Below are 23369 nucleotides of genomic sequence, written 5' to 3' on the forward strand. Positions count from 1 at the left end.
TTTCCATCCGGGAAGTTGGTAAAGCTCCTGCTTTTCGGGGCCTGGGCTTTCCTGTCCTGGGGGCACTTGCTGCGTGGCCTTAGCCCAGCTGCTCGCTGGGGCTCCTCCCCATTGGATGCTTTTTAAATTTTTTTTCCGTCTTCCTACCTTGATAGAAGTGCAAATTCTTCTCACTGTAGCATTCCAGCTGCTCTCTCTCTTTAAATCTCAGACCAAATTCATAGGTTTTCAGGATGATTTGAGAGTTATCTAGGTATAAGTTGGTGGGGACAGGTGACTCCTCCGCCATCTTGCCCCACCTCCTGACCATTATTTTGAACTCTTTATCAAGTGTTTCCCTTATCTCCATTTCATTGATTGATTTTTCTAAACTTTTATGTTGCTATTTCATTTAGAGTGTATTCCTTTGTTTATTCTCCTTGACTCTCTCTTCTGGTTTCAATGCATTAGATAAAACAGCCACTTCCAGCTTGAAAGAGTGGGGCTATGTAGGAAATAAACCTTATTGCTCAATCTTGCCCTAGGTCTTGCTTGTCTCTCCAACCTTTGTGATTTCCAAGCAGCTTATTTTATTTTATCTTATTTATTTTATTTTATTTTTTATTTTTTATTTTATTTTATTATTATTTTATTTTTTATTTTATTCTTGTTTTTTTGTTTGTTTTGTTTTGTTTTAAAGATCTTACTTCTTTCTTTGAGAGAGAGCAGAGAAAGCATGAATCGGGGGAGGAGCAGAGGGAGAGGGACAAGCAGGTCCCCACTGAACAGGGAACCTGATGCAGGGCTTGATCCCAGGATCCTGAGATCATGACCTGAGCTGATGTCAGAGTGTTAACTGAGCCACCCAGGTGCCCCCAGCCTATGTTATATTTAGTGGCTCCCAGTAGTTGAAGGTATGCCAAGACCTGTCATTATCCCAAAGAGGGAGGATCTCAATTAGTACTTAGATTCAGGCTAATTGTCAGACATCAACTTTTAAAGTATAGTAATATACCTCTTTCAAAGGAAACTTGGAGAATGTATGTTTCTCTCTGCTATCTTTGTGCCAATTCTTGAGATGATAACTAATTAAGCACTCTTTTTTTTTTTATTTGTTACCATCCTGTTGAACTCATCAACAGAAACCTCACTAGTGATCTGAGACAAGTTATCAAGACATATGTCCTCTGGTTGACAGATACCAAAAAAAAAAAACCCACAAAACAAGGATTCCAGATGTTTACATGAGCTCTTTTCTTAGAGATAACAGTGACCTGGGGTGTGGCAAAGGGAGATCATGAAGATGGCACCTGCTATCTTGCTTGATATCTGAAGAATATAGAATTTAGCCCCTAGATATGTATTTAATTGGAAATCTTCCCCTTAGGGCACATATATGAAGATAAGCTAATATGGCCCATAGAGCCAGGTGTTCTACAGATATCTTATGGATGCCAGCCACAATAATTAAGATTCATGACCATTATACAACTTACTCTCCAGAGGATACTGGTGACCTGGAGCAAGACACAACAAGAGTGCAAATATGGTAGCTCCTGGCCTCTGTCTTTGCAGAATATTTTGGTAGACCACTAGATGTGTGCTAAAGTATATGCCTGCCTCATAGAAAATGCTTTATTTAAAAAAAAATAAAAAATTTTTATTTACTTAGTCATGACATACACAGAGAGAGAGAGAGAGAGAGAGAGAGAGAGAGAGAGGTGCAGAGACACAGGTAGAGGGAGAAACAGGCTCTATGCAGGGAGCCTGATGTGGGACTCAATCCCTGGTTTTCAGGATCACAACCTGGACTGAAGGCGGTGCTAAACCACTGAGCCACCTGGGCTGCCCTAGAAAATGCTTTAAAATAAATAAATTAATCTCTTTCATAGAGAGTGTTGGAGCTTTTCAGTCAACTGCTTCTGCATTGGGCCAGGATGGGTGGATCCACAAACATGGGCCATTTACAAACCATTTCTCTCAGACTTATGAGTCTTATGGATGCAAGCTCCACTGGCTTTCAAAGATAGAAGTTTTGCAGGCTCATCTCTTAAGTGTAGGACTTAAATGTTGGAATGGGAAATGTGGAACCAAGCCTTTTTTCCTTAGGAAGAAGCTTGGGGTTTTGAGTTTACTACCAATTTTTGGTCACTGCTGTATGGGTGAGGTTAATGGTGAGATTTTGTCTCAACCTCTCCTATTTGTTTTGGTGTGATTTTTTTTTCTCACTCACCAACTGTGTTGGAGTCACTCAAGTAATTTTATTTTATTTTTTTTAAGTTTTTTTTATTGGAGTTCAATTTGCCAACATATAGCATAACACCCAGCGCTCATCCCACCAAGTGCCCCCCAGAGTGCCCATCACCCAGTCACCCCAACCCCGCGCCCACCTCCCCTTCCACTACCCCTTGTTCATTTCCCAGAGTTAGGTGTCTCTCATGTTTTGTCACCCTCACTGATATTCACTCATTTTCTCTCCTTTCCCTTTCACTAATTTTTATATTCCCCATATGAATGAGACCATATAATGTTTGTCCTTTTCCATTGACTTATTTCACTCAGCATAATACCCTCCAGGTCCATCCACGTCGAAGCAAAATTTTATTTTTTTAAGAAGAAATTGTACTGTATATATTTTCTGTGGAAAGAGATGGGTTCAGGATTCTCCTGCATTCCCATCTTGAACTGGAACTTCCAAATCAATTATTTTAACCCATCAAAGAGTTGAGTTTACAAGTCAAAAACAAAAGCAAAAGGGGGAAAGCAGTGAGAAGCACAAACCAAGAAACAGACACTTATTTATAGAGAACAAACTGATAGTTACCAGAAGCAAAATGGGTGGGGTGATAGGTTAAATATGTGATAGGGATTAAGGAATGCACTTGTGATGGGCACCTGGTGAGTATGGAAGTGTTGAATCACTGTATTGTATTACACTGTACATTAACTTGAACTTAAATTTAAAAATTAAAAAAAATTAAAAAGGACCTGAATACCAAATGATTTCAATCCCCTTTAAGGAGAGATGAGAAACATGAATTGCTCCATCTTTGACAAAGCATAAAGAGGAAAAGGTAAGTATCAGAAAAGTGGGAAAGAAAAGATCATAAAAGTTTAAATCATAAAGGACTAATATGAGTTTGTGTATCAGTTTAGAAGAAATGGGGGCCCTCAGATACAAAGGAATTCTAAAATATCTCACAAACTTTTCCCCAGGGCTATTCATAAAATAAACGAGAAAATTTGGGGACTGAGAAAGAGGAGAGAAAGAAAAGGAAGAGAAGAAAACAATTGACAATCACTTGTGATAACAACAAAAATTACCTGTATTTTTTGGTCCCTTCTTTTATACAAAGTATAAGCCTTACGCTGCTTGAAGAGGTATAGAATAAAAAGCTACTGAATCTTTAAAAATTTTTTATTGAAGTTCGATTTGCCAACATATGGTATAACACCCAGTGCTCATCCTGTCAAGTGCCCTCCTCAGTGCCCATCACCCAGTCACCCCATCCTCAACCCGCCTTCCCTTCTACTAACCTTTGTTTGTTTCCCAGAGTTAGGAGTCTCTCATGTTTTGTCTCCCTCTCTAATTTTTCCCACTCATTTTCCCTCCTTTCCCCTATAATCTCCTTTCGCTATTTCTTATATTCCCGTATGAGTGAAACCATACAATGATTGTCCTTCTCCGACTGACTTACTTCACTCAGAATAATACCCTCCAATTCCATCCGCATCAAAGAAAATGATAGGCATTCTTCCTTTCTAATGTCTGAGTAATATTCCATTGTATATATATATATATATATATACCACATTTTCTTTATCCATTCATCTGTTGATGGCCATCGAGTCTCCTTCCACAGTTTGAAAGCCATTGAATTCTGAAAGAGTGACTAAAAGTCTTTCTTCTCACCCCCAGGAATTAAGCAAAGATATACTGCATTTGGAGGAAGGGTACAATCAAAAGCCATCCTGATCCTGGAGTAAAGACAGGAAAACATCACAAGCTCCAAATACACTACCACTGCTATCATGAGAAGATTAAGAAAATTTTTTTCTACCAAATACCTACCATAGATACAAGGCATAATAGACTATCATGGGAGAAGAAGTTGGGATTCTGAGAATTCCTCACCCTGAAGTTCAAGAGCATAAGGAACCCTTACTACATCCATCAAGAATAGAGTTCCAAGTAATAAGAAGCTAAGGTCTGCTACTTGGAGAGAATAAAAACCATGGAGAGGGACCCCCTCCATAGCATAGGCACACAGGTAATAGTAACAGGTAGTAATAACAGATGTCAAGATAATAGGAACAATGAGAAAAAGCCTCTGGAGCCAGAGATAAACACTAAATACAAAGTTATGATAGCCCATTGCTGGATAATTTGAAATAATTTGATACCTATGGTGCACTGAAGATAATGGCAGTAGTCACAAAACCCAAATACAGATTAACTACAGACTTGATTGTCTCAAACTCTAAATGCAATGACCTAAGAGAAGTGGGACCATTTCTTTGTGCAAAATGTATTTACTTCAATCTCCACAAATTTATATACCATTAATCTAGAAGTCTATTAAAAATTATAATACAGAGAAGGAAGCAAAAAAATTCCACCACAATGAAGAGATAAATCTACAGAATAAGACACAGACATGATCCAGATGTTGGGACTATAAGTAGACCACTGTAAAATAAAATTTAATTTAGTGATATCAGATGGAATGATGATGTAACAACCTCCAAAATTTCTCTTCTCCGTAGAGCAGTGAGATCAGAGACAAAATATGTCAGAATTGACATTTTCAAACTGTGGAAATTATTTTTTTCCAGAAATCCAGAAAGACAATAATATATCTTAGTAGTAACAATGAATTCTGTGGCATTTTAACTTAAACTACTCCCATCTTCTCTCCCAATCACCTCAGTAGCCTTGAGATAATACTACCTGCTGCTGAGGTGAAAACAAGCATCTTGGCAGCCACTTTAGGAAACAGATTAGGCTTGGAGATCCTGCCAAGTCTCATTCCAAGTGAACCATCATTTGGCCATGCTGGTCTTTCCCTGGAATTGCTCACTTACACAGCTTGCCTTTATTTGGCCTCATGAAGAGTTTGTTTAATGCAAAATGATTTTTCCATGGGGTCATTTGGTCAAAAATAAAAAAAAAAAGATGGCCACATATTTTTACCACAGCAAGAGAGAAGCAACTTGTTCTGTACATGTAATTCTCAATATGATAAACAGTAATTATCAATACAAATAACATCAGAAATCATGGAAGCCCAAAAGTATTGAGATAGCATATTTAAAAAGCTGAAAGAAAACAGAACGCAAACTATAAACTGAAGATTATTTTATTTTTTATTTTAACAATTTTATTAATTTATTTGAGGGAGAGTGTGAGTGGGGGAAGAATCAGGGTGGGGGGAGGGACAAGCAAACTCTACACTAAGTGTAGAGCCTGATATGGAACTTGATTCCAGGACCCTGAGATCATGACCTGAGCTGAACCCAAGAGTCAGATACTTACCTGACTGAGCCACCCACGCATCCCTGAACTGAAAATTCTATATCTGATAAAACTATCCTTCAAAAGGAGAAATTAGACATTTATCCTTCAAAAGGAGAAATTAGGACATTTCCAGAGAAGCAAAAGCTGAGAAAGTGTATCACTAGTAGAATTTATCTACAAAAAATGCTAAAGAGAGTCTTTATTCTGAAATGAAAGGACACCAAAAAATACCTCAAATCTACACACACACACACACAAACAAACAAAAAGTACTGGTAAAAGTGACTGCATATGTAAATATAAGTCAGTTTAAATTTATTATTTTATTTTACTATTTTTCCTAAATAATTAAAAATTGCATTAAATAATAATTACTAATCTACAGAGATAGCACACAATGTATAGAAATGTAATTTGTCACAATGCTAACATAAAAGTCAGGGGAATGGAGTAATGTAGGAATAAAATTTTTGTATACTATTGAAACCAGATTTTATTTATTTATTTATTTATTTATTTATTTATTTATTTATTATTTTAAGGGTTTTATTTGTTTATTCATGAGAGACACAGAGAAAGGCAGAGACATAGGTAGAGGGAGAAGCAGGCTCCATGCAGTGAGCCTGGTGTGGGACTCAATCCCGGGACTCCAGGACCATGCCCTGGGCGAAAGCCAGGCTCTAAACTGCTGAGCCACCCAGGCTTCCCCAAATTTGTATTGACTTAAACTAGATAGTTATAAAGTGCCATGTTAATTATAATTCCTAGGACAAATATAACACATTATAAATATATAATAGAGAAATAATAAATATTTCAAAATGATAGCCTAGAAAATATCTATGAAACAAAAAAGAGAGCAGTAATGGAGGAATAGTTGAATAAAAAATACATCAAACATATAAAAACAGCAAATTGACAAACAAAATTTCTATGTTATCATTAATTGCATTAAAAGTAAATATATTAGACTTTGGGGCAAAATGATGGAGTAGGAGGATCCTAAGCACACCCCATCCCATGGATACACATAGACAACACCCGTATCAGTGTAAATAACCCAGAAAATAACCCAGAGACTGGCATAACAGATTCTCCACTCTTAGAGAAGAGTCCACATCAAAAAAAAGTAGGAAGGGCAGAGATGCAGTCAGGAACCAATGTGACTTGTGACACTGCCCATGGGAGGGAGGGATACCACAAGCACAGAATAAAAAGAGGAGCAGACTCCAACCTAGGAACCCTAGTCATGATGGGATGGACCCACATGCACTAGGAAGATGAATCCCCATAGCACTTGACTTTGAAAACAAGAGAAGCTTAATTTCATGAGTTCTTTTATTTTATTTTTTAATAAATTTTTATTTATTTATGATAGTCACAGAGAGAGAGAGGCAGAGACACAGGCAGAGGGAGAAGCAGGCTCCATGCACTGGGAGCCCGATATGGGATTCGATCCCGGGTCTCCAGGATCGCGCCCTGGGCCAAAGGCAGGCGCCAAACCGCTGCGCCACCCAGGGATCCCTCATGAGTTCTTTTAATCAGAGGGCTTAACACCTGGAACTTTATTTTATTTTTTTAAAGATTTTATTAATTTATTTATGAGATACAGAGAGAGAGAGAGAGAGAGGCAGAGACACAGGCAGAGGGAGAAGCAGGCTCTATGCAGGGAGCCGGATGTGGGACTCTATCCCAGGACCCTGGGATCACACCATGAGTTGAAGGCAGACGCTCAACTACTGAGTCAGCCAGGTGTCCCAACACCTGAAACTTTAAATATCAGCAGGCCTAGCCCTGAGAGAGCTGGAGGACAATAGGGAACTATGCCTCCATCCTTAAAGAGTAAGCATGACAAAAACGTCTGGGATACAGCATAGAAGTAGCAGTTTGAAAAAATGACTCAGGTATTTGGGAAGGAGATTTATTTACTAATTTCAGAACATGTGCTGGAGGAGCAGGGATCTTTAGGAGAATTCTCTAAGAACAAAAGACCTGAGAGGCACCATTTGTGGTCCCCAACAGAGATACTCAGACACCTTCAGGGACCAGCACAAACACCTCCACATAGCTTACTAACACTGTGCCCCACCCCCAAGTTCTCCTGCAGACCTGCCCCCACCAAACCACTCTAGGGAGGAGTTCTCCGAAGAATGTCATGAACTTTGCATTGTGCAATCAGACCCAACAGTGACCAGCACCACTCCAAAGCAACTTCTGCCCTGGGGAGCGGAGAGGATAACCACATACACACACTAGTTTGATAGCAGCCCCAGCAGTGAGCTGGGTGCAGACATCTGGCCTGACTGCAAGCCCTACTTACCAATGGAAGCCTTTCAGTAAACAAAACAGGGAAAGCACACTGCAGGACAGGGTATGCAGTTCTGGAAAACACCTAGTCTGACCCAAGTCAAGTCCAAAGCAGTCCCAGACTGGTCCATTAACAATAAAGGGACCAAACCCTGCCCACAACAGGTGAAGAGAACCACTAAAGATGACTGGATACACATCTCAACCACAACAGTATGGTGCATGAAATGCACATAGGAGACACCCCTAAAGTGCTAGGTTCTGGTGAACCGGGAATATTGTGCCAAAGGACAGCACAGGGCCTGTCATTTATAAGACCACTACTTTCAAAAGCAGGAGACATAGCTGATTTTCCCAACACATTGAAAAAGAGAGTTAGAGAAAATGAAGAATCAGAGAGATACATTCCAAATGAAAGAACAAGACAAAATCACAGAGAGAACTAAATGAAATGAAGATAAGCAATATGTCTGATAGAGAATTTAAAGTAATGGTGATAAAGATACTGTACTTGAGAAAAGAGTGAAGGATCTCAGTGAAACCTTCAACAAAGAGAAATAATAAAAAGGAATCAATCAGAGACAAAGATCTCAATAATTAACTGAAATTAAAAATACACTAGAGGGCCTCAAAAGTAGACTAAATGAAACAGAAGAACTAAGCCACCTAGCAGATAGAGTAAAGGAAAACAATCAAGTTGAACAAAAGAAGGAAAATAATAAAAAAAATGAAAATGGAGAACTTAATGACAACATCAGGACAAAATTTTCACATTATAGGGATCCCAGAAAGAGAAGAAAGATAAAGTGGGGCAGGAAATATATTTGAAGAAATAATAGCTGAAAAATACCCTGATCAAGGGAAGGGAAAAGAAATCCAGATAGAAAAGGTACAGAGATCTTCCCACAAAAGCAACCCAAGGAGGTCCAAACAGAGACATATAGTGAATTAAAATGGCAAAGAAAAATAGTAATAAAGAGAAAAATTTTAAAGTTGCAAGCAAAAACATAGCAGACATGTGAGGGAAGCCCCAAAAGGATATGAGCAGATTTTTTTTAGCAGAAACTTTACAGGAAAGAAGGAAGTGGCACAATGTACTCAACGTGTTGAAATGAAAAAACAAGTGAATATGAAAATATAACAATTTTAAATATTTATTCACCCAAATTGTAGCAGCCAAAGACAAAACACACTGAAGGAGTCTGCAGAGTTTGGCACATATTAGATCTTTCAGCTCCAGGGCTGGAGATCAGGGTGTGACCATTTTTTATTTTCACTCTATAAAGAGGTGCAGAAAGCCTTCAGGGAACAAAAGTCACACAGAACAACCAAGTTACACTGAGACCAGCCACCAGGCAAGGTGTGGTGCAACTCTGCCCAGGAAGACACTGGACTACAAAACTCCAGGGCTAGTGGGAAAAAAGTATGTATAATTTGAGGGTTTTTTCCCCACATGATTCATTTATAATTCAGTTAAAATTTCCCATGTCTTTTTTCCCTTTCCAATTTTTTTCTTATTTTATCAACTCTTTGTTTTTAAGTCTTTTTTAACTTTCACTTGTTACATTTACATTTTATGGATATGTTATTCATATTTGGCTTCCTTTCACTCTATTCAACTTTATATTTGTTTTCTTTTCAGTTTTGGGATTTAGTGTCTTTTAACACAGAGGCCAAAATACAGTCAAGACCAAATGGATCACACTGTTTTGCCATCCAATGATATTATATTCTCTTTTCCCTTGTTTTTTTTCTTTTCCTTTTCTTTTTTTGCTTTTTGGCCTCTTAGGACTTGTCTAGTGTGTATTTTGTTGGGACATTGTTAATATTTTTTATTTTGTTCACTCATTCAAACATTCTTCTTTGGGCAAAATGACTAGAAGAAGGAATTCAAAATAAAAGGATGAACTAGAGGTAATACTTTCCAACACAGAGGTAATCAATATGGATATAAGTAAGATGTCAGAGTTAGAATTCAGGATAACAATGACACAGTTACTAGCTGGGCTTGAAAAAATCATAAAAGACACTGGAGTATCTCTTAGTGAAGAAATGAAATATAATCAGGCCAAAATTTAAAATGCTCTACGTGAGATGCAGTCTAAACTGGATGCTCTAACAGCTAGGGTAAATGAGGCAGAAGAGTGAGTAAGTGACATAGAAGAGAAGATGAAAATAAGGAAAGTAACTGAGGACAAGAGAGAAAACAAGAAAAGACCATGAGAGGAGACTTTGAAAAATTAATGAGGCTATTAAACAAATCAATATTAGAATTATTTGGGTCCCTGAGGGAGAAGAAAGAGAGACAGAAGGGCTATTTGAGCAAATCATAGCAGAAAACTTCTATAAACTGGAAGAGGAAACAAGCATTTAAGTCCAAGAGGTAGAGAGGACCACTTCTAATTTTTTTTTATGACAGTCACACACAGAGAGAGAGGCAGAGACACAGGCAGAGGGAGAAGCAGGCTCCATGCACCGGGAGCCTGACGTGGGATTCGATCCCGGGTCTCCAGGATCGCGCCCCGGGCCAAAGACAGGCGCCAAACCACTGCGCCACCCAGGGATCCCGAGAGGACCACTTCTAAAATCAGAAAAATATATTTACACCTTAACATATAATAGTGAAGCTTGAAAATTTCAGAGATACAGAGAAAATCCTGAAAGCAGCTCAAGACAAGCATTTGTTAACCTACAGGAGCAGCAATGTTAGACTGGCAGAAGACCTATCCACAGAGATCTAGCAGGCCAGAAAGAGGTGGCATGATATTTTCAGGGTACTAAATGAAAAAAATATGCAGCCAAGAATACTTTATCTCACAGGGCTTTCATTCAGAATGTAAGGAAATTTAAAGAGCTTCCAGGACAGAGAGAAAGTGAAAGACGTTCTGACCATTAAACCTCTCCTGCAAGAGATATTAAGGGGGAACCTGTAAGTGAAGAGAGAGTTCAAAAGTAACTGGGACCAGAAAGGAACAGAGACTATCTGCAGAAAAGGGGACTTTAAAAAAATAAAAGATTTTATTTATTTATTCATGAGAGACACAGAGAAACAGAGAGGCAGAGACATAGGGAGAGAGAAAAGCAGGCTCCAAACAGGAAGCTCGATGTGGAACTCTATCCTGGGACTCTGGGATCATGCCCTGAACCAAAGGCAGAAGCTCAATCACTGAGCTACTGGCATCTCAGAAAAGAGGACTTTAAAAAAATATTTTATTTATTTATTCATGAGAGATACATAGAGAGAGGCAGAGATATAGGCAGATGGAAAAACAGGCTCCCTGCAGGGAGCCTGATGCAGGACTTGATCACAGGATCCTGGTATCATAACCTCACTCAAAGGTAGACGCTCAACCACCAAGCCACTCAGGTGCCTCTAGAAAAAGGGACTTTACAGGTAATACAGTGGCACTAAATTCATGTCTTTCAATAGTTACTCTGAATGAAAATGGGATAAATGCTCCAATTAAAAGACACAGATATTCAGACTGGATAAAAAAGCAAGACTCATCCATATGCTTTCTACAAGAGACTGTATTTAGACCTACAGACACTTCCAGATTGAAAATGAGCAGGTGGGGAATAATATATCGTGGTAATGGACCCCAAAAGAAAGCTGAGGTAACAATCCTCAGATCAGATGCATTAGATTTTAAACCAAAGATTGTAGTAAGGGCTGAAGGGAGACACTATATTATACTTAAAGGGTCTCTTCAACTAGAAGATCCAACGATTATAAATATTCTTTTTCTAATTTGGGAGCAGCCAATTACATAAGCCAATTAATAACAAAATTAAAGAAACACATTGATAACACAATAATTCTAGGGGACTTCATCACTCCACTCACAACAATGAAAAGATTATCAAAGCAGATTAACAAGGAAACAAGGACTTTGATAGATACACTGGAACAGATGGAATTCACAGATATATACAGAGCATTCCATACAAAGGCAATAGAATATACATTCTTTTTGAGTGCACAAGGAACATTCTCCAGAATATATCACATTCTGGATCACAAATAAGGTCTCAATTGAAACCAAAAGAATGTGATTATTCCCTGCATACTTTCAGACCAAAATATGGTGAAAATTGAAATCATTCACAAGAGGAAATATGGAAGGAACTCAAACACTTGCAGGTTAAAGAGCATCCTACTAAAGAATGAATGAGTCAACCAGATAATTAAAGATGAATGACAATTCATGCAAACTACTAAAAATGAAAACACAATTATTCAAAACATTTTGGATACAACAAATGCGGTTCTAAGAAATACATAGAAATACCAGTTTCTCTCAAAAAGTTAGAAAAGTTTCAAATACACAAGCTAAACTTAACACCTAAAAGGGGCCGGAAAAATAAAGCAAATAAAGCCTAAGCAAAGCAGTAGAAGAGAAATAATAAAGATCAGAGCAGAATCCAATGAAATAGACACTATAATAGTAGAACAGACTAATGTAAATAGAAGCTGGTTCTTTGAAAGAATTGATAGAATTGATAAATCCCTATCCAGATTTATCAAAAAGACAGAGACACAGAGAGAGAGAAAGGAAGCAATTTAACAAAAGTATAAAAGAAAGAGGAGAAATCATGACTAACACCAAGGAAATAAAAATAATTTAAAGACCATATTATAAGCAACTATATGCCAACAAACTAGGCAACGTGGAAGAAATAGATGCATTCCTGGAAAATTACAAACAACTGAAACTGAAACAGGAATAAAAAATAGGGATTGCATTAAATGTGTAAATTGCCCTGGGGAACATTGACATTTTCACAATGGTAATTCTGCCAATCCATGAGCATGGATATTTTTCCATCGCTTTGTGTCTTCCTCAATTTCTTTCAAAAGACTTCTATAGTTTTTAGGGTATAGATCCTTTGCCTCTTTGGATAAGTTTATTCCGAGGTATCTTATGATTTTGGGTGCAAATGTAAATGGGATTGACTCCTTAATTTATCGTTTTTCAGTCTCAGTGTATAAAATGACACTGACATCTGGGCATTTATTTTGTATCTGCCACAGTGCCGAATTCCTGTATGAGTTCTAGCAATCCTGGGGTGGAGTCTTTTGGGTTTTTCATGTCATCAGTGAAGAGGGAAAGTTTGACTTCTTCTTTGCCAATTCGAATGCCTTTAATGTCTTTTTGTTGTCTGATTGCTGAGTCTAGGACTCTAGTACTATATTGAATAGCAGTGGTGAGAGTGGACATGCCTGTCTTGTTCCTGATCTTAGGGGAAAGGCTCCCAGTGCTTCCCCATTGAGAATGATATGTGCTGTGGGCTTTTCGTAGATGGCTTTTAAGATGTCGAGGAAGGTTCCCTCTATCCCTACACTCTGAAGAGTTTTGATCAGGAATGGATGCTGTATTTTTTCAAATGCTTTCTCTGCATCAATTAAGAGGATTATATGGTTCTTGGTTTTTCTCTTGCTGATATGATGAATTACATTAATTGTTTTATGAGTGTTGAACCAGCCTTGTGTCCCGGGAATAAATCCTACTTGGTCATGGTGAATAATTTTCTTAATGTACTGTTGGATCCTATTGGCTAGTAGGTTGTTGAGAATTTTTGCATCCATGTTCATCAAGGATATAGGTCTATAATTCTCCTTTTTGGTGGGGACTTTGTCTGGTTTGGGAATTAAGGTGATGCTGGCCTCATAGAACGAATTTGGAAGTACGCCATCTCTTTCTATCTTTCCAAACAGCTTTAGTAGAATAGGTATGATTTCTTCTTTAAATGTTTGAAAGAATTCCCCTGGGAAGTCATCTGGCCCTGGACTCTTGTGTCTTGGGAGGTTTTTGATGACTGCTTCAATTTCCTCCCTGGTTATTGGCTGTTCAGGTTTCTATTTCTTCCTGTTCCAGTTTTGGTAGTTTGTGACTTTCCAGAAATGCATCCATTTCTTCTAGATTGCCTAATTTATTGGCATAGAGCTGTTCATAATATGTTTTTAAAATCGTTTGTATTTCCTTGTTGTTGGGAGTGATCTCTCCTTTCTCATTCATGATTTTATTAATTTGAGTCTTCTCTTCTTTTTAATAAGGTAGGCTAATGGTTTATCTATCTTATTAATTCTTTCAAAGAACCAACTCCTGGTTTTGTATATCTGTTCCACAGTTCTTCTGGTCTCAATTTCGTTGAGTTCTGCTCGAATTTTAATTAACTCTCTTCTTCTGCTGGGCATAGGGTCCATTTCCTGTTTTTTCTCTAGCTCCTTTATGTGTAAGGTTAGCTTTTGTATTTGAGTTCTTTCCAGTTTTTGAATGGATGCTTGTATTGCGATGTATTTCCCCCTCAGGACTGCTTTTGCTGCATCCCAAAGATTTCGAACAGTTGTATCTTCATTCTCATTAGTTTCCATGAATCTTTTTAATTCTTCCTTAATTTCCTGGTTGACCCTTTCATCTTTTAGCAGGATGGGCCTTAACCTCCACGTATTTGAGGTCCTTCCAAACTTCTTGTTGTGATTTAGTTCTAATTTCAAGGCATTATGGTCTGGGAATATGCAGGGGATGATCCCAATCTTTTGATATTGGTTCAGACCTGATTTGTGACCCAGTATGTGGTCTATTCTGGAGAAAGTTCCATGTGCACTTGAGAAGAATGTGTATTCAGTTGAGTTTGGATGTAAAGTTCTGTAGATATCTGTGAAATCTATCTGGTCCAGTGTATCATTTAAAGCTCTCGTTTCTTTGGAGATGTTGTGTTTAGAAGACCTATCGAGGGTAGAAAGAGCTACATTGAAGTCACCAAGTATAAGTGTATTATTATCTAAGTATTTCTTCACTTTGGTTAATAATTGGTTTAAGTATTTGGCAGCTCCCACATGCGGGGCATATATATTGAGGATTGGTAAGTCCTCTTGTTGGATAGATCCTTTAAGTATGAGATAGTGTCTCTCTTCATCTCTCACTACCGTCTCGGGGTAAATTTTAGTTTTTCTGATATAAGGATAGCTACACCTGCTTTCTTTTGAGGACCATTTGAATGGTAAATGGTTCTCCAACCTTTTATTTTCAGGTTGTAGGTGTCCTTCTGTCTAAAATGAGTCTCTTGTAGACAGCAAATAGATGGGTCCTGCTTTTTTATCCAGTCTGAAATCCTGCGCCTTTTGATGGGGTCATTGAGCCCGTTCACGTTCAGAGTTACTATTGACAGATATGAGTTTAGTGTCATCATGCTATTTATTCAATCCTTGTTTTTGTGGATTGTTTCACTGAACTTCTTCTTAAAGGGGAATTTTAAGAGTCCCCCTTAAAATTTCTTGCAGAGCTGGTTTGGAGGTCACATATTCTTTCAGTTCCTGCCTGTCTTGGAAGCTCTTGATCTCTCCTTCCATTTTGAATGAGAGCCTTGCTGGATAAAGTATTCTTGGTTGCATGTTCTTCTCATTTAGGACCCTGAATATATCCTGCCAGCCCTTTCTGGCCTGCCACGTCTCTGTGGAGAGGTCTGCTGTTACCCTAATATTCCTCCCCATGAAAGTCAGGGACTTCTTGTCTCTTGCTGCTTTAAGGATCTTCTCTTTATCTCTGGAATTTGCAAGATTCACTATTAAATGTCGAGGTGTTGAACGGTTTTTATTGATTTTAGGGGGGATCTCTCTATTTCCTGGATCTGAATGCCTGTTTCCCTTCCCAGGTTGGGAAAGCTTTCAGCTATGATTTATTCAAATACATATTCTGGCCCTCTGTCCCTTTCGGCGCCCTTGGGAACCCCAATTAAATGTAGGTTTTTCTTCCTTAGGCTGTCATTTATTTCCCTTAATCTGTCTTCATGGTCTTTTAATTGTCTGTCTCTTTTTTCCTCAGTTTCCCTCTTTGCCATTAACTTGTCTTCTATGTAACTCACTCGTTCCTCCACCTCGTTAACCCTCGTCGTTAGGACTTCTAGTTTGGATTGAATCTCATTCAATTGATTTTTAATTTCTGCCTGATTGGATCTAAATTCTGCAGTCATGAAGTCTCGTGAGTCCTTAATGCTTTTTTCTAGAGCCACCAGTAGCTGTATAATAGTGCTTCTGAATTGGCTTTCTGACATTGAATTGTAATCCAGATTTTGTAACTCTGTGGGAGAGAGGACTGTTTCTGATTTTTTCTTTTGAGGTGAGGTTTTCCTTCTAGTCACTTTACTCAGTGCAGAGTGGCCAAAAACAAGTTGTATTGGAAAAAGGAGAAAAAAAAAGAGAGAGAGAAGGAAAGAAAAGAGGAAAAGAAAAAAGAAAAAGCAGAAGAAAAAGGAAAAAAGAGAAGAAAAAGAGAAAGAAAAATAAAGAAAGGTGAAAAAAAAGGGGGGTGGGGGAAGCAATCAGAAATCAAAAAGAAAAAAAACAAAAACCACGGGGGAGTATCTTCTGATTCTGTATACTTTAAGTCCCTTGACTTCCCCCGGAACTGGTCCGTCTAGGTGGTCTTCTGGGGGAGGGGCCTGCTGTGCTGATTTTCAGGTGTTAGCACTTGCGGGAGCTGCTCTGCCCCCTGCCTGCTGCAGGGCTCAGTGGGGGTTGTTTATCCAGTGAGGCCCCAGGAGGAACAGCCTCAGTGGCTATGGCAGCTCTGGAAACCTGGATTCAGCTCCCACAGTAACTACGGGGCTCTCTGTCCGCAGGGCCTGGAGGCTCCGGGGCGGGGCCGCTGATCTGCTCAGCTCAGGGCAGGAGCGTCCTTGCTGTCCTCGGCCCTCCCGGCCTCTGCCTGTCCCAGGGGAGGCCAGATCCTGGGCTGTGTCCCGGCGCCCTGTGCTCCGGGGCCTGTGCTGTTGGATTCGCGCTCCCGGTCGTCCAGCCGCCTCTCTGCAGAGCCCCTCGAGCCCCTCCGAGCTGTTCCCGGTCGCGCAGCCCGCTCCGCACGGAGCCTCTTCCTCTGCCCGAGCCGCCGCCCGAGCACCTCCGAGCTGCTCCCGGCCGCGCAGCCCCCTCCGCACGGAGCCTCTTCCTCTGCCCGAGCCGCCGCTGCCGAGCTGCTCTCGGAGCCGCGCAGCCCCCTCCGCGGAGCCGCGCCCTAGCCCCTCCGAGCTGCTCCGGGTCCCGCCGTGCGCCCTGCAGCCCTTAGGGAGCTCGGGCACTCTCCCGGGGTGCAGGTGTCTGTTAGTGTCCCAGGGAGCCTGAGGGCATCCCCGCCCTCCTGGGTCCTGCTCTAACTCCCTGCGGGCGTCTTTCCGCCCGGGAAGGTTGGTGCAGCTCCTGCTTCTCCGGGACAGGGCTCTTCTGTCCTGGGGACACTTGCCCCGGCCTCAGCCAGGCTCCTCGTGGGGCCCCTCCCCCTTGGAGGCCTTTTGTTTCTTTATTTCTTTTTCCCCGTCTTCCTACCTTGATAGAAGCACGAACTCTTCTCACTGTAGCATTCCAGCTGGTCTCTTTAAATCTCAGGCCGAATTCGTAGATTTTCAGGATGATTTGAATGTTATGTAGGTAATTTGGTGGGGACAGGTGATTTGGGGATCCTACTTTTCGCCATCTTGCTCCTCAGCCAAGGAGGAAATCGAAGCAGTCATCAAAAACCTCCCAAGACACAAAAGTCCAAGGCCAGATGGCTTCCCAGGGGAATTCTCTCAAACGTTTAAGGAAGAAACCATACCTATTCTACTAAAGCTTTTTGGAAAGATAGAAAGAGATGGAATACTTCCAAACTTTTCTATGAGCCCAGCATCACCTTAATTCCAATACCAGACAAACACCCCACCAAAAAGGAGAATTATAGACCAATATTCCTAATGAACATGGATGCAAAAATTCTCAACAAGATACTAGCCAATAGGATCCAACAATACATTAAGATGATTATTCACTATGACCAAATGGGATTCATCCCTGGGATGCAAGGCTGGTTCAACACTCGTAATGCAATCAATGTGATTGATCATATCAGCAAGAGAAGAAACAAGAACCATATGATCCTCTTAATAGATGCAAAGAAAGCATTTGATAAAATACAGCATCCATAGGAATGGATCAAAAGCCTTCAGAGTGTAGGGATAGAGGGAATATTCCTCAGATCTTAAAAGCCATCTATGAAAAGCCCACAGCCAATATCATCCTCAATGGGGAAACACTCGGAGCCTTTCCCCCAAGATCAGGAACAAGACAGGGTTGTCCACTCTCACCACTGCTATTCAACATAGTATAGTACTAGAAATCCTAGTCTCAGCAATCAGGCAACAAAAAGAAACAAAAAGCATTCAAATTGGCAAAGAGGAAGTCAAAATGTCCCTGTTCGCAGATGACATGATAGTGTCCATAGAAAACCCAAAAGACTCCATCGCAAGATTGCTAGAACTCATGCAGCAATTTGGTAGTGTGGCAGGATACAAAATAAATGCCCAGAAGTCAGTGGCCTTTCTATACACTAACAATGAGACTGAAGAAAGAGAAATTAAGAACTCAATCCCATTTAAATTGTACCCAGAAATATAAGATACCTAGGAATAAAGCTAACCAAGGAGGTTAAGGATCTATACATTAAAAACTACAGAACACTTCTGAAAGAAATTGAGGAGGACACAAAGAGATGGAAAAATATTCCTTGCTCATGGATTCATAGAATTAATATTGTAAAAATGTCAATGTTACCTGGGGAAATTTACACATTTAATGCAATCCCTATCGGGATCCCTGGGTGGCGCAACGGTTTGGCGCCTGCCTTTGGCCCAGGGCGCGATCCTGGAGATCTGGGATCGAATCCCATGTCGGGCTCCCGGTGCATGGAGCCTGCTTCTTCCTCTGCCTCTGTCTCTGCCTCTCTCTCTCTCTGTGACTATCATAAATAAATAAATTTAAAAAAATTAATGCAATCCCTATCAAAATACCGTGGACTTTCTTCAGAGAGTTGGAAAAATTATTTTAAGTTTTGTGTGCAATCAAAAAAAATTTTTTTTGTGTGCAATCAAAAAAGACCACAAATATCCAGGGGAATATTAAAAAAGAAAACCAGAGCTAGGGGCATCACAATGCCAGATTTCAGGTTGTACTACAAAGCTGTGGTCATCAAGATAGTGTGGTACTGGCACAAAAACAGGCACACTGATCAATGGAACAGAATAGGGAATCCAGAAGTGCACCCTCAACTCTATAGTCAACTAATATTCGACAAAGGAGGAAAGACTATCCACTGGCAAAAAGACAGTCTCTTCAATAAATGGTGCTAGGAATGCTAGGAACATTGGACAACCACATCCAGAAGAAAGAAACTAGACCATTCTCTTACACCATACACAAGGATAAACTCAAAATGAATGAAAGATCTAAATGTGAGACAAGATTCAATCAAAATCCTAGAGTAGAACACAGGCTACCCCCTTTTTGAACTTGGCCACAGAAACTTCTTGCAAGATACATCCATGAAGGTAAGAGAAACAAAAGGAAAAATGAAGTATTGGGACTTCTCCAAGATAAGAAGCTGTTGCACAGCAAAAGATACAGTCAACAAAACTAAAAGACAACCTACAGAATGGGAGAAGATATTTGCAAATAACATATCAGATAAAGGGCTAGTATCCAAGATCTATAAAGAACTTATTAAACTCAACAGCAAAGAAGCAAACAATCCAATCATGAAATGGGCAAAAGACATGAACAGAAATCTCACAGAGGAATACATAGACATGGCCAACAAGCACAGGAGAAAATGCTCCGCATCACTTACCATCAGGGAAATACAAATCAAAACCACAATGAGATATCACCTCACACCAGTGAGAATGGGGAATATTAACAAGGCAGAAACCACAAATGGTGGAGAGGATGCGGAGAAAGGGGAACCCTCTTGCACTGTTGGTGGGAATGTGAATTGCAGCCATTGTGGAAAGGTGTGTGGACGTTTCTCAAAGAGTTAAAAATAGATTTGCCTTGTGACCCAGCAATTGCACTACTGGGGATTTACCCCAAAGGTACAGATGCAGTGACACGTCGGGACACCTGCACCCCAATGTTTATAGCAGCAATCTCCACATTAGCCAAACTGTGGAACAAGCCTTGGTGTCCATCAAAAGATGAATGGATAAAGGAGATGTGGTTTGTGTATACAATGGAATATTACTCAGCCATTAGAAACGACAAATACCCGACATTTGCTTCGACATGGATGGAACTGGAGGGTATTACGCTGAGTGAAATAAGTCAATCAGAGAAGGAGAATCATTATATGGTCTCATTCATATGGGAAATATAAAAAATAGGGAAAGGGAATAAAGGGGAAAGAGAAAAAATGAGTGGGAAATATCAGAGAGGGAGACAGAACATGAGAGACTCCTAACTCTGCGAAATGAACAAGGGGTGGTGGAAAGGGAGGTGGGCGGGGGGTGGGCGTGACTGAGTGACGGGCACTCAGGGGGCACTTGATGGGATGAGCACTTGGTGTTATGCTATATATTGGGAAATTGGAAATAAATAAATAAATAAATAAATAAATAAATAAATAAATAAATAAATAAAACCTGAACAGACCAATTGCCAGTAAGGAATTTGAAACAGTAATTACATTCTATTCACAAACAAGAGTCTAAGTCCAGGTGCTTTTCCAGGGGAATTCCACTGAATATTTAAAGAACTAGTACGTATTCTTCTGAGTCTCTTCCAAAATGTATAAATGGAAGGACAACTTCCAAACTCTTTTTATGAGGCCAGCATTATCTTGATCCGAAAACGATACAAATTCTGCTCCAAAAAGAATTACAGACCAATATCCCTGATGCATATGAATGACAAAAATCTCACCAATATAGTAGCCAATAGGATCCAACAGGATATTAAAAGGATTATTCAGGGTGGGGTAGATGGCAGAGGAGTATGGGTCCTCAACTCACCTGTCCCCACCAACTTACCGAGATTACTTTCAAACCATCCTGAAAACTTAAGAATTTGACCTGATATTTAAAGAGAGAACAGGTGGAACGCTACAGAGAGAAGGGTTTTCGCTTCTAACAAGACAGGAGGGCGGAAAAAATAAAAAAGAATCAAGTGGGAGAGGGGCCCTGTCAGAAGCCTGGAGAAGACTGGTGGCGAGAGCCTCTGGGACTGGAAGGCCCAGCCCCGGGGAAGAAGGAAATTTAAAAACTCCGGACTGGATTCTTTCCGGAGAGAAAGGTGCTTAGCAGGGAAATTGAGCAGAATTGCAGGAGGGAAACTGGAGACTCTAGTTTCCCGGAGTCACTAATAGAGAAGTGTGCCCCAGGGTAAAGTATGCCACAGACTGTGGGCATATCCTGGTAAAGGGCTGGGGCGCGCACCCTGCGTGGCATTTGGGAGAAGCCCGTTGGTCAGGCAGGTACTCCGGACCAAGGAGTCTGAACCCTGCTGCCTTCAGGAGCCCTGGCCCCGGGAGCGTGATTCCAGCAGCACAGGCCCCGGATTCTAGGGCATCGAGCAGACACAGCCAGTGATCCTGCACTTCTCCCTGGACAGGCAGAGGCAGGGAGGGCACAGGACAGCGAGGACTCTCCTCGCACCTGGCGCCCCCAGGCTGTGCAAATCAGCGCCGATGCAACGTCCCAGGAGCATCTAGGCAAGTATGGACTGGGAGACTGCAGTATTTATTGTAGGGAGCTGACTCCAGAGCTAGAAACCTGGCTGCTGCCAGTGTTGTTGCTCCTTGTGTCACTGTGTGACTGGGAGAGGCAGGAATACCAGGGAACAGAGGCCTCACAAGGTAAATAGCTCCCATTGAGTCCAGCACGTGGTAGGTGGTGAGGCAGCTCCATCAGGTGCACACACCTGAGAATCAGCACAGCAGACGCCTCCCCCAGAAGACCAGCTGGAAGAACTGGGGAAGAGCAAGATCTAGACCAAGGAGTGCTAGAAAGCTCCAGGGGAAGTTGAGGGATTTATAGCATTCAGAACTAGAGGATACCCCTCCTATTTTTATTCTTCGTTTTTCCAGTACAACTCGTTTTTATATCAGACAGTAAATTTCAAATTTTTTAAAATTCTTTTACCAACTTAACTACAGTATTTTACCACCTCTTCATTTTTCAGATCCTTCCTTTTTGACTTTCATATTTCTACAATTACAGGTCCTAGATATATTTTCCACTTCTAGATTCCCTTCAACATACTCAACTTAATTTTGGGAGATATACAAGATATGTTTTTTGTGTGTGTGTTTTGTTATCTCTGCCTCATTTTGTTCTACAATGGCTGAAGTTAATACCTTCTAAAACATGACCAGCATGCACCCAGAACCAAGCGGTATACCATGCTGGTTCATTCTGTGACATTCCTCATTCCCATTCTGACCCCTTTTTATCACATTTATGTTTTCATGGTCAATGTTGAGGCCTTTTACACGTATTTCTGGTTCACCCTCTAGAACCCATCAGGTAGCCTACATTCTCCCTGCACTACAACTTTGTCACCACCACCATCTCCCTGTCTCCCCGTTTTTTTTTTCTTCTCCTTTTTTTCTCTTCTTCTTTGGGATCCTTGGCCTTTTATTTTTTACTACTTCATTTTCAAATTTGTTTTTCACTTTAGTGGTCCTTTTATTTTATTTTGTCCTGATCTTTGTTTTCAATTTCTGGTCTCTGATGTCAGCAGAGGCATCTAGGGTGAAATTTACTTACGTCGTGGTTGATATTCTGAATCAGCCAACTTAAACAACCACTGTGCAATGAGCAAAATGACTAGAAAGATCTCACCACCAAAAACAAAACAAAAAAAGAATCAGAAACAGTACTCTCTGCCACAGAGTTACAGAATTTGGATTACAATAGAAGCACAATTATTAAGCTACTGGTGGCTCTGGAAAAAAACATAAAGGATTCAAGAGAATTCATGACTGCAGAATTTAGATAAAATCAGGCCGAAATTAAAAAATCAATTAAATGAGATGCAATCCAAACTGGAAGTCCTGAGACACCTGAGTAGCTCAGCAGTTGAGTGTCTGCCTTTGGCTTAGGGTGTAATCCCGGATTCCCAGGATCTAGTGCCATATCAGGCTTATTGCATGGAGCCTGCTTCTCCTCCTTTTGCCTGTCTCTGCCTCTCTCTCTCTGTGTGTCTCTCATGAATATATAAACAAAATTAAAAAAAAAAAAACAACTGGAGGTCCAAAAGACGAGGGTTAATGAGGTAGAAGAAACAGTGAGTGACGGAGAAGACAAGTTGATGGTAAGGAAGGAAGCTGAGGAAAAAAAGATAAAAACAATTACAAGACCACGAGGAAAGGTTAAGGGAAATACATGAGAGACTCAGAAGGAAAAATCTACGTATATTTGGGGTACCAGAGAGCACCAAGAGGGCCAGAGGGCCAAAAAGAATATTTGAACAAGCAATTTGAACAAATCATAGCTGAGAACTTCTCTAATTGGGGGAGAAAAACAGTCATTTAGATCCAGGAGATAGAGAGGTCCACCCCAAAATCAATAAGAACTGTTCAACACCTCAACATTTAATAGTGAAACTTGCAAATTCCTAAGATAAAGAGAAAATCTTTAAAGCAGCAAGAGAGAAGAGATCCCTAACTTACATGGGGAGAAATATCAGATTAACAGTAAACCTCTCCACAGAGAACTGTCAGGCCAGAAAGGGCTGGCAAGATACATAAAGGGTAGTACATGA

The sequence above is a fragment of the Nyctereutes procyonoides genome, unplaced genomic scaffold, assembly GCF_905146905.1.
Source record: "Nyctereutes procyonoides isolate TBG_1078 unplaced genomic scaffold, NYPRO_anot_genome, whole genome shotgun sequence".
Classification (NCBI taxonomy): Eukaryota; Metazoa; Chordata; class Mammalia; order Carnivora; family Canidae; genus Nyctereutes; species Nyctereutes procyonoides.